The sequence below is a fragment of the Zea mays genome, chromosome 5, assembly GCF_902167145.1.
Source record: "Zea mays cultivar B73 chromosome 5, Zm-B73-REFERENCE-NAM-5.0, whole genome shotgun sequence".
NCBI lineage: Eukaryota > Viridiplantae > Streptophyta > Magnoliopsida > Poales > Poaceae > Zea > Zea mays.
This window is the reverse complement of record NC_050100.1, coordinates 155,291,924-155,305,934: the sequence shown is the minus strand read 5'-3', so window position 1 is coordinate 155,305,934 and position 14,011 is coordinate 155,291,924.

The window sequence follows — 14,011 nt, the reverse complement described above, 5'->3', positions numbered from 1 at the left end:
GGACACACATCCCCAATGGACATGTTCCTTAGCGCGATGCACGGAGCCTCTTCAATACTTATCTCATCAAGATCAACTTGCTCTACTTGAGAGCCGTTAGTCTCATCAAACACAACGTCACAAGAAACTTCAACTTATCCAGAGGACTTGTTAAAGACTCTATATGCCCTTGTGTTTGAATCATATCCTAGTAAAAAGCCTTCTACAGTCTTAGGAGCAAATTTAGATTTTCTACCTCTTTTAACAAGAATAAAGCATTTGCTACCAAAGTCTCTAAAATATGAAATATTGGGCTTTTTACCGGTTAGGAGTTCATAAGATGTCTTCTTGAGGATTCGGTGTAGATATAACCAGTTGATGGCGTAGCAGGCGGTGTTGACCGCCTCGGCCCAAAACCGATCCGAAGTCTTGTACTCATCAAGCATGGTTCTTGCCATGTCCAAAAGAGTTCTATTCTTCCTCTCCACTACACCATTTTGTTGTGGGGTGTAGGGAGAAGAGAACTCATGCTTGATGCCCTCCTCCTCAAGGAAGCCTTCAATTTGTGAGTTCTTGAACTCCGTCCCGTTGTCGCTTCTAATTTTCTTGATCCTTAAGCCGAACTCATTTTGAGTCCGTCTCAAGAATCCCTTTAAGGTCTCTTGGGTATGAGATTTTTCCTACAAAAAGAACACCCAAGTGAAGCGAGAATAATCATCCACAATAACTAGACAGTACTTACTCCCGCCGATGCTTATGTAAGCTATCGGGCCGAATAGGTCCATGTGTAGGAGCTCCAGTGGCCTGTCGGTCATCATTATGTTCTTGTGTGGATGGTGAGCACCAACTTGCTTCCCTGCTTGGCAAGCGCTACAAATCCTGTCTTTCTCAAAATGAACATTTGTTAATCCTAAAATGTGCTCTCCCTTTAGAAGCTTGTGAAGATTCTTCATCCCAACATGGGCTAGTCGGCGGTGCCAGAGCCAACCCATGTTAGTCTTAGCAATTAAGCAAGTGTCGAGTTCAGCTCTATCAAAATCTACCAAGTATAGCTGACCATCTAACACTCCCTTAAATGCTATTGAATCATCACTTCTTCTAAAGATAGTGACACCTACATCAGTAAAAAGACAGTTGTAGCCCATTTGACATAATTGAGAAACGGAAAGCAAATTGTAATCTAAAGAATCAACAAGAAAAACATTGGAAATGGAATGGTCAGGAGATATAGCTATTTTACCAAGACCTTTGATCAAACCTTGATTTCCATCCCCGAATGTGATAGCTCGTTGGGGATCCTGGTTTTTCTCATAGGAGGAGAACATCTTTTTCTCCCCTGTCATGTGGTTTGTGCATCCGCTGTCGATAATCCAACTTGAGCCCCCGAATGCATAAACCTACAAAACATGTTTAGTTCTTGACTTTAGGTACCCAAATGGTTTTGGGTCCTTTGGCATTAGAAACAAGAACTTTGGGTACCCAAACACAAGTCTTTGACCCCTTGTGCTTGCCCCCAACATATTTGGCAACTACCTTGCCGGATTTGTTGGTTAACACATATGATGCATCAAAAGTTTTAAATGAAAAGCCATGATCATTTGATGCATTAGGAGTTTTCTTCTTAGGCAACTTAGCATGGGTTGGTTGCCTAGAGCTAGATGTCTCACCCTTATACATGAAAGCATGGTTAGGGCCAGAGTGAGACTTCCTAGAATGAACTCTCCTAATTTTGCTCTCAGGGTATCCGGCAGGGTACAAAATGTAACCCTCGTTATCCTGAGGCATGGGAGCCTTGCCCTTAACAAAATTAGATAACTTCTTAGGGGGGCATTAATTTTGACATTGCCTCCCTGTTGGAAGCCAATGCCATCCTTAATGCCAGGGCGTCTCCCTCTATAGAGCATGCTTCTAGCAAATTTAAATTTTTCATTTTCTAAGTCATGCTCGGCAATTTTAGCATCTAGTTTTGCTATATGATCATTTTGTTGTTTAATTAAGGTCATATGATCATGAATAGCATTAACATCAACATCTCTACATCTAGTACAAATAGAAGTGTGCTCAACGGTAGATGTAGAGGGTTTGCAAGATTTTAATTCTACAACCTTAGCATGCAAAATATCATTTTTAGTTCTAAGGTCGGAAATAGTAGCATTGCAAACATCAAAATCTTTAGCCTTAGTAAGAAATTTTTCATTCTCAATCCTAAGGCTAGCAAGAGATATGTTTAATTCTTCAATCTTAGCAAGTAAATCATCATTATCATTTCTAAGATTGGGATTTGAAGCATTACAAACATTTGAATCAACCTTAGCTAATAAATTAGCATTCTCATTTCTAAGGTTGTCTATTGTCTCATGGCAAGTGCTTAGCTCACTAGATAATTTTTCATATTTTTCAACTTCTAGAGCATAAGCATTTTTAACCTTAACATGCTTTTTGTTTTCCTTGATTAGGAAGTCCTCTTGGGAGTCCAAGAGGTCATCCTTCTCATGGATGGCACTAATTAATTCATGTAACTTTTCTTTTTGTTGCATGTTTAGGTTGGCAAAGAGAGTACGCAAATTATCTTCCTCATCACTAGCATTATCATCACTAGAGGATTCATATCTAGTGGAGGATTTAGATTTAACCTTCTTCTTTTTGCCGTCCTTAGCCATGAGGCACTTGTGGCCGACGTTGGGGAAGAGGAGTCCCTTGGTGACGACGATGTTGGCGGCGTCCTCGTCGTCGGAGGAGTCGCTAGAGCTTTCGTCGGAGTCCCACTCCCGACAAACATGGGCATCGCCGCCCTTCTTCTTGTAGTACCTCTTCTTCTCCTTTCTTCTCCCCTTCTTGTCATCGCCCCTGTCACTGTCACTAGAAATAGGACATTTTGCAATAAAGTTACCGGGCTTACCACACTTGTAGCAAACCTTCTTGGAGCGGGGCTTGTAATCCTTCCCCCTCCTTTGCTTGAGGATTTGGCGAAAGCTTTTGATGACAAGCGCCATCTCCTCGTTGTCGAGCTTGGAGGCGTCGATGGGTGTTCTACTCGGTGTAGACTCCTCCTTCTTCTCTTCTGTCGCTTTGAATGCGACCGGTTGAGTTTCGGACGTAGAAGGACCGTCGAGCTCGTTGATCTTCCGTGAGCCCTTGATCATGAATTCAAAGCTCACAAAATTCCCGATAACTTCCTCGGGAGTCATTAGTGTATATCTTGGATTACCACGAATTAATTGTACTTGAGTAGGGTTAAGGAATATAAGCGATCTTAAAATAACCTTAACCACCTCGTGGTCATCCCATTTCTTGCTCCCGAGGTTGCGCACTTGATTCACCAAGGTCTTGAGCCGGTTGTTCATATCTTGTGGCTCCTCCCCTTGGCGAAGACGGAAGCGACCGAGCTCCCCCTCGATCGTTTCCCGCTTGGTGATCTTGGTGAGTTCATCACCCTCGTGCGCCGTCTTGAGCACGTCCCAAACTTCCTTGGCGCTTTTTAGTCCTTGCACCTTGTTGTACTCCTCCCTACTTAGAGAGGCGAGGAGTATGGTTGTGGCTTGGGAGTTGAAGTGCTCGATTTGGGCCACCTCGTCCTCATCATAATCCTCATCCCCTACGGATGGTATCTGTGCTCCAAACTCAACAACATTCCATATACTTTTGTGGAGTGAGGTTAGATAAAATTTCATTAAATCACTCCACCTAGCATAATCTTCATCGTCAAAGGTTGGCGGTTTGCCTAATGGAACGGAAAGTAATGGAGTATGTCTAGAAGTACGAGGATAATGTAAGGGAATCTTACTAAACTTCTTGCGCTCATGGCGCTTAGAAGTTATGGAGGGCGCGTCGGAGCCGGAGGTAGAAGGTGATGAAGTGTCGGTCTCGTAGTAGACCACCTTCCTCATCTTCTTAATTTTGTCGCCACTCCGATGCGATTTGTGAGAAGAAGTCTTCTTCTCCTTATTCTTCTCCTTCTTCTTCTCCTTGTTGTGGGACTCTCCCGATGAAGCCTTCCCGTGGCTTGTAGCGGGCTTGTCGCCGGTCTCCATCTCCTTCTTGGCGAGTTCTCCCGACATCACTTCGAGCGGTTAGGCTCTAATGAAGCACCGGGCTCCGATACCAATTGAAAGTCGCCTAGAGGGGGTGAATAGGGTGAAACTGAAATTCTAAAAAATAATCACAACTACAAGTCGGGTTAGCGTTGGAAATATAATCGAGTTCGCTAGAGAGGGTGCAAAACAAATCGCAAGCGAATAAGGAGTGAGACACGTGGATTTGTTTTACCGAGGTTCGGTTCTCGCAAACCTACTCCCCGTTGAGGTGGTCACAAAGACCGAGTCTCTTTCAACCCTTTCCCTCTCTCAAATGGTCCCTCGGACCGAGCGAGCTTTTCTTCTCAATCACTTGGAACACAAAGTTCCCACAAGGACCACCACAAGATTGATGTCTCTTGCCTCAATTACAAGTGAGTTTGATCGCAATGAAGAATCAAAGAAAGAAGAAAGCAATCCAAGCGCAAGAGCTCGAAAGAACACAAGCAAATATCTCTCACTAATCACTAGGGCGTTGTGTGGAGTTTGGAGAGGATTTGATCACTTGGGTGTGTCTAGAATTGAATGCTAGAGCTCTTGTAAGTAGTTGAAGTGGAAAAACTTGGATTATTTGAATGTGGGGTGGTTGGGGGTATTTATAGCCCCAACCACCAAACTAGCCGTTTGGTGGTGGCTGACTGTCGTATGGTGCACCGGACATGTCCGGTGCACACCGGACATGTCCGGTGCGCCAGCCACGTCACCAGGCCGTTGGGATTCGACCGTTGGAGCTTCTGACTTCTGGGCCCGCCTGGCTGTCCGGTGTACACCGGACAAGTACTGTAGATTGTCTGGTGCACCGTCTCGCGTGTGCCTGACTTCTGCGCGCTTCTGGCGCGCATTAAATGCTGTAGTAGGTGACCGTTGGCGTCGAATAGCCGTTGCTCTGCTGGTTCACCGGACAGTTCGGTGTACACCGGACATGTCCGGTGAATTATAGCGGAGCAAATTCCCGAGGCTGGCGAGTTCCAGAGCCGCTCTTCCCTGGGTCACCGGACACTGTCCGGTGTACACCGGACAGTCCGGTGAATTATAGCGGAGCGCCTCTGGATTTTCCCGAAGGTGATGAGTTTGACTTGGAGTCCTCTGGTGCACCGGACACTGTGCGGTGGCACACCGGACAGTCCGATGCGCCAGACCAGAGGGTGCCTTCGGTTATCCCTTGCTCTCTTTGTTGAACCCAATTCTTGGTCTTTTTATTGGCTAAGTGTGAACCTTTGACACCTGTATAACTTATGCACTAGAGCAAACTAGTTAGTCCATTTATTTGTGTTGGGCAATTCAACCACCAAAATTATTTAGGAACTAGGTGTAAGCCTAATTCCCTTTCACCCTTGCCCGAGGCTGGGCTCGGGCGAGGCGAGATCGTGTCCCTCGAGTGGACCGAGCCTTGGCTTAATCGTACCCATCAGGCCTTTGCAGCTTTGTGCTGATGGGGGTTACCAGCTGAGATTTAGGAGTCTTGGGGGTACCCCTAATTATGGTCCCCGACACACGCCTAGCTAAAATTAAATTAAAAAAACACAAATGGCCCCAAAGGGTTTTGAACCCACGACCCCTCAAACAAATGTGCTCGTAGCTACCACTACACCACATGTGTATTTATGTCTATATCTATTACAGTAAAAACATCTACTACATCTCTCCTGAAGCCCACCTGCTACCGTTGCACAATGTGTAATAGTAGATAATTATCACCGAGATTCTTGAATTATATTTTTGGATGGAGGGAGTAGTATTTAAAGAAGAGCCTTGCATGCAATTTCTTTTGTTTGAATAATGTTTTCAACTTAAATTCCTTTTTTTCATGTGTGACATTTATTCTCCATAATATTTTTCTATGGATCTGACTTGTGAGTCATTTTCATAAACCAACGTCAAAGATGAATCCATGTTTCTTACTTAGAAACCCTGAACAAACACCACTAGCAGGAGGCGCTCGTGTTGGCGTCGCTCATCAACGACAAGAAGAAGCTTGGCGACTGCCAGTTCGACCTCTGGAAGCAGTCCTACGTGGTTGCATGCGCCGCTGTATTCGGCAAGCTCCGGCGCAGTCGCCGCTTGGACGTAGTCCAGAGCGGCTGCACCATGTTGTCCAACGTCAAACATGGGGGACCTCATGGTCGTCGCCAACGCCGGCGACTCTCGGGTTGTTCTGGGCACCGCATCCGATGACGGCGACATCACGCCGTCCAGCTCATCATCCACCTGAAGCCCAACCTGCCACGTAAGTCGCTACTGACTGGCTATGAATTCTTATGCGCTGGGACGACGTTTGTTGCTGACGTTGTGTCAGTGTCCTCGAACAAGATGTATGTAGAGGAGTAGCACATCCGATTGTGCAACGGCCAGGTGTACTACCTCGCTGATGAGCCCGGGGTGCACTTCGTTTGGCAGCCCAGCCAAGAGTCATCAGTACTCGCCATGTCGCACGCGTTCGACGACTACTATATCAAGGACTGTGGCGTCATCTCGATGCCAGAGGTGATGGAGAGGAGGACCGACAACAATGACCACTCGCCATCGTCGTTGTAGGTTTTGTGCCGGCCTGTCTTTAATTCTCTTCGCAAACACACACACTTGCCTTTTTGTTTAAGCAAGCGTGTATGGTGGTATGTGCCTGATGACTGACGATGTACGAGGGAACTTCTACCGACCGCAGGTGTGGCACATGCTCTCCAATGATGAGACCATGCAAATCGTGGCATATATCGAAGTCTGCATGATACAGATGGTTGCAATGTAGAAGTGAAACAACTAAATTAAAATAACAAAATTTATGTATGGCCAGGATCACAGATGAATTATGAAACATTTTCTTATAAAAATATAAGACACATTTTGTATATAAGTTATCATGATACTATATGTTCCCGTTGCAACGCACATGCACTCACCTAGTATTTTTATTAAGTTCATTGGGTGCCAAAACATTTCTATTTTTTTAGATTTTTTGGAGCCATTTGAACTTTTTTGACATTAAAATGAATTTATGCATTTTTAGAAAAAAATAGAAAACCTTTAAAGTTCGTTTTAACCCGATTTTGGATAGACTCAAACCGTCCCTATATATACATATCTGGCTTCCCCTCGACGAGTCCGTTCTAAAACACAAAATACTTTCGCAAGATTCAATTTGTAGCTTCCTAAATTGCTCGCCGAAGTTCGAGTTCCTCCCTAACTCCAGCGATAACTACGGTGAGGAATTTCTCCTCGTTCGTTCATCTTTCAAGACGACCCAGGACACATCCGCGACTAGCTTGTCGAGAACTTCATCGTTGTGCTTCCAATTTGTCGATTAGATCTCTGGTTTGCCATTAATCTACAAAAAATTGAAAGCTCTGGCGAGGGTCTTCTTATTTGGTGAGGTTCACCATTGGCACTTCTAATTTTTCTTCATTTTTTATAAATTAGATGTAGGGCCTATTTGTTTCGACTTTTTCCTGATGCACTTTTATGAGAATATGGCTATAGAGATAATATGGCTGTGAGGAGAATCTGAGTATTGTGGGAATTACGTGCAGAGAAAGATGAAGTGATCCATATAGTTTAGGATATAGAAAGTGACATATTCCTACTTCATAACAACTCGATCGATTTTGAGTTCACGTTGATTTTAGACGGTTTTCATCAAAATGATTCTCACAAAAGCGGGCTGAAAAGCTGGGTGTTTGGCAGTCTGCAACAACTTCTAATGACTAAACGCTAGAAATAAACCGAAACAAACACCCAGGTATCCCCTTCGTCCTCGACATCCCAATCCCGTCGCCCCCTCTCCCCTCTCTTCCTCGGCGTGCAGCCACCCCCTCCCTTTTCCTTTTGTTGTGCCAGGGCCTACTACTGCATAGTTGGCGCCCCTTGCGAGCTCCCTAGCACGCGCCCTATGGTGCCACCCTGTAGGGCCGCTCGCCTCACCCAGTGTGCCCATCCCCTCATGGCTGGCTCTAAGGCTGCCCTCAACGATTCACCCTAAAAGGCCTCATAAAGCTTTAGGAGCACCCTAAAGCTGTTGCGGTTATCCTTAAAGGATACCCTAAATTTAAAGATGTGTCCTCTTAGACTCTCTTCAACGGTCTCTATATTTCTTCCCCTATGCCCCACTATCTCGACACGACAACAAAATCTCCTCCCCTATATCTCCACCTTGTGCGACAGTTCCCCCTAAATTCTTCCCATATACCTCACTACTTCCATAAATTATCATTTTCCATACATATTTATCATCTATTACCATTTTTACACAACTAACAAATAATACTGAGCACTTAAATCGTGGCAAGGGGGCGACAAAGGTCACCCTCAATCTGGCGGAGGGTCGTGCTTCGCCCTTGCACTATAGTCGGTAGGGGAGAGCGTAGAGGTGTGCATTGCAGTGTTCTCGCTATGCTAAAGAGGAACAAGGTACGGGAGCGGGTGGCCGACGGGATTCGTTGAAGAGAGCCTTACCCCCTACATCTTTGGTGTTCTTTGTCTTCCTCCCTACACCTTTTTATACTCTAAGCTATGAATTAAACACATAATTAATATGTACATAACATTTTAGAATATGACAAATACATATATGAAAAAAAATCTAACTTAAAATATGTTATATGTTAGGAATATAGTGTATTATGTATAATAGATTAATTTAGAGGGAAACATTGTAGGAGCTAGGCTTTAGGGGATGGACGATGGTGAAAAAGCGAGATTTAGATGTATAGTATAGAGGGAACCACTGAAGATAGTCTAATGCTATGTTGTTGCCTTATTTCATAGAGGTAGAAGGAAGGAGATAGCCACATGAGATCCGATTTGTTCGATTGATTTGTTCGATTCTTTGCGCCTGTAACCCCCATAACTCACTGTGTGGTTTCGTTCCGGACAATAGCAACAAACCATATTGTTGTAAATCCACAAATTATTAATTATTCGACATATTTTGTGTTATAAATTAGTTTTGTCCCATTTAGTTGCGTTAGCTTCGAATTATGGTCGTTTACACATTAATAACATTGTTTATCATGTTACATGTTTTAAATATATAATTAAATAGTTTTTACTAATATTTATTAAAATAGCACTCTAATTAAAACTAATTTATAGCTTTTAAAATAGTGTTTACTAGTATTAAATATTAATATGATTAATACCAACTTAAATATTTTATTTAATACTTGTTTGGTATAAACATAACATCTATTTAGTAGTTCTCGCATGTTGCATTTTTTCTAAATTATTTGTTTAATTATTACAATTCCTACGCAATGTGCTATAAATATAAGTTGGCTAGTTCTAAAATGTTGTTTCCAATCACATTATAATTCAGATTAAAGATAAATTAGATATTTCTCTGAGATATCTTTCATACATGATTTATATTAATTAAAATTAATATAAAATATAGTTTTCATGTTTAATCACATAAATCTTTCGAAAGCTATATCTTTCCAATCGTAGCTCCGCTTTCAACTCTTATTTCTCTCGCGTAACTATGAGTATGTTTGATTGGGTTGTGACTTATAAAAAATTGTCGTGGGGTGTGAGCTATGGAAAAAGCTATTGTGGACTATAAATTGTTAAAAAACTAAAAATCATTTGGCGAAAACCACTAAAAGCCGCTAAAAGTTCTTCTATGTATATTTTCATAGTTCCATTCGAAAGCCACTAAAGCATGCCCATATGTTCTTTCAGTTTTGCACTGCGAGAAAGTCGGCTTTTAGAAAAAGTTGTTTCCTGGATCCAGTCCTTTGGTTTGGCTTTTAGCTTTTAGGGTGCAAAAGTCAAACCAAACCCACCCTATATCGACAAGCACTATTGTTTTCCTTTGTTTGATGTAGTATTATTTTTATTTATTTTTTGCCTATGTGTTTGTATTGTTGTGAATAAAAAAGCGAGGGTGTGAGGAACTTGAAGCCCAACCTTAGAAAACATCTGACGAGTTTACCAAGTAAGGCAAGTGTGTCCTTAATCACACCTTTTTGACCTAATAATATTTATTGTTGTGTTCTCACCCATGCATGCACTATTAGGTTAAATTGATGAGAACCTAATAGGAATACCTAGCTTTGTTTCCCTATGCCTTGTTTATACCTTAATTATTGATTATTGCTCTACTTAGTTATAGGTTAATGTTAAACATGAAGCATTGATCATGATTTATTATTACTGAGTTATTTATTATGCATGATAAGGTTATATTGTTTAATTGGAACATGGAGAACCATACGGTAAAATAGTACTATCACAATACTATTATGGCTTTGATATTGGCCAATTAATTAGGGAAGCTAGTGTACGAGAATCTTACCTAAAAGGGACAAGCGATGAAGATTTGCGCAATATGGTGACAGGACTGATTATGCTGCGATGGCTTTTCAGACTACTGGATGATCTGTACCCCATATGCCTAAAACCGTAGCAGATTTTCTCATACTAGTGGTTATTTGTAAAGTGGATCCCTAGATATTCACCTTGAAAGTGTCTAAGGGCCTTACAAACTCAGGCTAGAAGGGATACACAACTTGTGGGTAAAGATGTGCGACCTTTGCAAAGTGTAAAACTAATATATCAGCCATACTTATGGTTACGAGCGGCTCGGACACTCACATGATTAATATATATAATTGAATTTAACCTGACATGCATGTGGTTGGTTTATTGGTAATAGTTTGGTTATGATCCTTTCTCTAGTTGAGTTGGTTTACTTATACCTAATAATTGCTAATAAAACTTTGGCTAACTTAATTAAAAGCTGATACTTAGCCTTTAGACTTTTCCTTGGTAAGCCTTACACTATATTTTTCTTCCACACTTGCTGAGCAATGACCATAAAGGAGCTCACACTTGCTATAATTAATGTTCAGATCAAGAATAGGTACCGTCGGAAGAGGATTATTCTGATGAGTTCAATGAGTTCTAGACCATCGTCTTCCAGTCAACCGCGCATGTGGAGAAATTATTGAAAGTTGCCTAGAGGGGGGGTGTGAATAGGCAAGTTAAAACTTTTTCAACAAAAACTAGAAGCAAGCTGGGTAAAACTAAATTGATCTCGAAATTCACCTAGTTAACTTTGGAAATGAGATGTTCTAAATGATCCACAGGGTTCAAAGTAGTAGATCTGAGAAGGGCACTTCTCAAAATCCACACACCAAAAAGATATAAACAAATCTTTCACGGAATGGTGAGAGAACGAAGAACACAAACAACCACAATGAGCAAGAACACAAAAGACACAAGATTTATCCCGAGGTTCGGTCACACCACCAAGGTGCCCTACTTCCTCGTTAAGGCGCCCACAAAGAGCCGGGTCTCTTTCAACCCTAATCCTCCCTTTGCCGACCACAAAGGTCAAGCCCACACAATAATCTTTGCTCAAACGAGCGGGTAATACAAACTTTCTTGTGGTCTTCCACAAGGTTTGGAGACTCACAAGAGACACCTAGTCGTCTAGGAGCTAGAAGCTCCAAGAGTAATGAATCCACAAAGAACTCGATGTAATACCAAAGCTCGAATCAAGAAGAGCAAGAAGGATTTAGAGATGAAGCACCAAAATCGCAGCTCTTCAATCTCACTCAAAGATTTCTCTCCAAAGATTTGAAATGGGAGAGGCAAGAGGTGTGTGTGAGAGAGTGAGAGGTGTTTCTCAGGTTAGAATGGAGTTTTGTGCGTGCTCTTCTGTGGGGAAGAGTGTGGGAGGTGTATATAAAGGTGCCCCCAAAAGCTGGTGGCCGTTGGGGAAATCTGACTGAAAAACGGTTGAACCGGTTCTAGAACCGGTTGTAAAACCGGTTGAACCGAATTCCACCAGGGGGTTTTCGGTTCACTGGCGGACTCAGCCGGAGACTGGACCGGACTCAAATTCGGTTGAGCCGGACCAAAATTTGGTTGAACCGGTTGCAAATCCGGTTGAGCCGGGCCAAAATTCGGTTGAACCGTTTTTCCAAAAATCTGCACACGACTTTTTCTGACAAGACTGACTGGCAGTGACAGAGGGGAACAGTGCAGAAACCGGTTGAACCAGTTTTAATTCCGGTTGAACCAATTTTTGAAACTGTTGCACAGATTTTGAGAAAACTGAAGTGAAACAAGGGTAAAATAGAAGTTTTAGATCAAGGATTTTGAGCTTTAGTACCAACACCAACCTTCTTTATGGATCCCCCTTGATAGTACAGCGATTCCTATACTCAAGTTAAATAAAATATAATTAAGTAAACTCCTTGAGTCATTGGTGTCTCAAGTGTGATTTCTCCATGGTGTTGCTTCATAAGGATCACAAACTTCTTTGTATCACCTTTTGAAGCAAACACAAATCGAGCCTGTGACTTGTGCCATTTCACCATATATGAGTTCAAATCATGGCTTCAAGTCACCTTACTGATGCATCAACATGTTGTAACTCTTTATAGCTGATTAGTTCATCGACTTAGTGCAAGTACTCTCTTCTTCACCTTAGCCATGGTACCTCGGTCTACAAGCCGTCGCTTGGCCTTCACCTTCGCTTAGTTCCTTGAAGCCTTTTCCTTGCTATCTTCACCCTATCAAGCCATTCTTGAGTCACATCCTATTGAGCATCCATTAAGAGAATCATTTCTTCAATATTGTGAACCTTGCTTGAATGTCATCTAGATATAACTGCTAAGATCAATCAAGCTCTAGTTTGATTCTCATATATTCATATATGGACTAATAGTAATATGGTCAAGCCAATTCACGATTCCTCATATCTTATTCACTTTGGCTTGACCAATCCTCTTAATCATTTCAACCTTTATTATGATCATATTTATGCATAGTGATTTCTCAGGACTTGTCCATATATTCAAACCAATATAGAGACCATATTATATCCATTTGCATTGTCTCACTGGTTATTTGACCTTGTGTTGAACCTTGTTCACTGATCATTATACACTATTCAAGTATGTTCATCATAGTGAATTTCCTGTTCAACACTTAGCAAACTTGTTAGACCTTTAAATGTGTTGTTATCCAAACCACCAAAACTCACAAAAGGGATGACTGCACTTTCAATTATCTTAGCTCGATTTATTTTATTTACTTAATTTTTGTAAAGACATTTCATTATGTAATAAAGATTGTGAAACTGGTTACTATACATTGAGTCATCATATATGTGAAACTTGATCCGGTCACTCATATGAGATATATATGGATTTGTCCTTAAATTCGGGTGTGACATATAAGGAGTGGTAGCACATGGGAAAACCTTATCAACATGCTTTAGCCCTAATAATTGACTAGTACTTATAAAATCTTAGTATGGAGAACTTTGTTGATCAGTATTATTCAATAGACAAATTCAAGAAATCTTATATGAGAAGGGTGCTACCAATTGATGATCATTCTTTTCGGCATAATGCGGATTTTTCTACTGAAGTTTGTGCACCAATCGGTAAAAGAGGTGTTGGGTGACAAAGGAAAAATAGAATAAAGAGCTGACTTGAGGGAGGGAGCGGGAAAAGGTTAAGGTCATAGATAAAGAACAAGCCAACAAGCTAAAACACCAGTATACTTGCCCAAACTGTGGTCAATTGGGTCACCGCCAAACATGCTACAAGTGCCCTTTAAATAGAACCAAAAAGAGGTTACTAAGTTAGATCTAGTTGTACTAATTTTCATTTGTTTGATTGTTACTAATTATTCTTTGTACCACAATTTGTAGGAAGATGAAGCCACGAAAGAACACCACAAAATTTTGGGTTCCAAAGGAGATGTAGGCTACTTCATCACAACCTATTACTAAAGATCAATACATAATTACTTCGTCTCCACCACGCATAGTTGAAGTGCTTGTTAAGAAAGTTACCCCAAAGAAAAAGAAACTTGATTCTAGTCTTCAGAGCTAGTTGTAGTGTGTGTTTTCTAAAAAAACAGATGGTGTAGTTTGTGTTTTGAACTGTAGTGTGTTCGACTGAAGACTAAAGTTTATGCAGTTGTGTGTGTCTCTTTTCTATAAA